Source organism: Chrysochloris asiatica, unplaced genomic scaffold, assembly GCF_000296735.1.
Source record: "Chrysochloris asiatica unplaced genomic scaffold, ChrAsi1.0 scaffold00033, whole genome shotgun sequence".
NCBI lineage: Eukaryota > Metazoa > Chordata > Mammalia > Afrosoricida > Chrysochloridae > Chrysochloris > Chrysochloris asiatica.
Genome location: NW_006408551.1, coordinates 7,695,407 through 7,697,330, shown reverse-complemented (window position 1 = coordinate 7,697,330; position 1,924 = coordinate 7,695,407). Strand labels below are relative to the sequence as shown.

The 1,924-nt window shown below is 44.5% G+C and overlaps 1 pseudogene; it reads right to left on the bottom strand.

Moving 5' to 3' along the window:
* Positions 1-568: 568 nt before the first annotated feature.
* On the bottom strand, positions 569-918 carry LOC102815301 (annotated as a pseudogene).
* Between the last annotated feature and the right edge of the window lie 1,006 nt (positions 919-1,924).

Below are 1,924 nucleotides of genomic sequence, written 5' to 3'. Positions count from 1 at the left end.
CAAAAATTGTTGTTGTTGTTTATCTCCCTTTAGTAGAGTTCTGACTATCAAGCCATTGAGGCTAGGTCAAATAGGTACAATCTGCAAATTTGGCTGTTCTTGTGTATCTCCCCTCACTTCATATCAGCTGGATGCTTCACTTTCAGCTCCAGCCCTCCATGGCTATCTATGTCCTTGTCTATGAGCTCAGGAGTCCCCAGGTCTCGTCACTTTGGACCAACCAGCCCTTGCTCTTCTCACTTTCATCTCCAGGTCAACAGGAGTCTATAAAACATGGTTGAACTCAGCCCATTTCTTCTTTGCTGCCTTTACCCCTCTTCCACTCACCAATGTGGTCACCAGCAAGCTTACATGCCTACTAATGTGTTCCATTTGAGTTTCAGTCTTGGAGGGGGGGTCATTCATTCTTTACTTTTAGTATATACCAGGGGCTTTAAAAAGTTATTGGGAGAATTCCATTATCTTGTGTGTGTGTGTGTGTCTGAACCATTTATTTCTCAGGACCTGGAAGTGGGCTAGCTGGCGATGGGGCGGGCAGGGTCACAACAGCAGCAGCCAGGTGAGGTCCTCAGGCAAAGGTGGAATTGTTCCAGCCAACATTGGCCTCGTTCATGTCATAGTAATTAATGTAGATCCTGTCGGGGCTGACACACAGGTGATCGGCCAGCAGGCCACACAGAAGCTTGCTGTAGGTGCGGTTCTGCATGCAGCGGATTTTGCCCATGCTGTGCAAGCTGCAGAGTGGGAACGAGGTTCGCTGGATCCCCTGAAAGCTGTGAACTGGGCCCGGACCACTTGTACTGCAATGTACTGCTCTGACTTGCCAGTGGCCTACGCCAGCTGCTGTCTGAGCTCCTAGAGGAGCCCATCGAGTATGGAGGCACGAGGAATGTTGGTGTTCACTAAGAACATTGGCATGATGGCTGAACGACTGTCAGGCGGACCAGACTGGCGGACAGACACCTCCATTATCTTTTAATTCAATTTTTCACAAACTTTTTGATGTACCCTCATATATAAATATACATATGTTGTTGTTGTTGTTGTTAAGTGCTCTCCTGTCTGTTCTGACTCATAGCGAGCCTGTTTAGGATTTCCAAGAAGAGGCTGATGAGCTTGAATTGCCAACCTTGAGGTTCAAACTGACCTTGAAGTCCAGCACGTTAACTCTCAATGCCACACCAGGACTCCCTTGTGGCCAAGTGCTTATCCTACAGTGCCACACCAGGACTCCATATATACAAGAGTGAGTTAAAAGTTATCCACCTTCCTGTTATATTAAAACGGCAGTCCAAGTCCACAACTAATGACAACATTGAGAATACATTAGACATTACTCAGTTGAATAGGTGAATGGCAGTGAATTATGTGGCAAATCATTTGCAAATCAGCATGGCTCTGCCTATGAAATAATCCACCACAGACTTGGGTTTCAAAAAAGTTTATGCAAAATGGATACCAAAATAACTCACAGAAGAACATAAACAGAAGGATTTGAGCATCTGCAAACAACATTTGGACCAATACGCAAAGGAAGGAAAAGTTTCTTTAAAAAAATTGTTACTGGTGATGAAACATGGATTTATCACTAAGAATCAGAGTATGGAATGGAAACAAGCTCAATTTCTGACCAAGAAAAAGTTCAAAAGTCAACCATCAGGAGGAAAATTGATGCTTATAGTTTTCTGGGATTCTCATGGCCAGTATTGGAACACTATCAAGAAAAAGATTCAGCAGTGCCCATTACAGTGAGATGCTCACTGAAGAACTGAAGCCCAAACTTCAGATTACACAAAGGACTGCTATTAAAGGGAGCCATAAACTTGCGTGCCAATGCATGTTCACACACCTCTGCCCACACTCTTGGCACCTGCAAAAACTTTGTTTGAGGTGTTTAAGTGTGTTCCCTACAGTCCCAATCTTG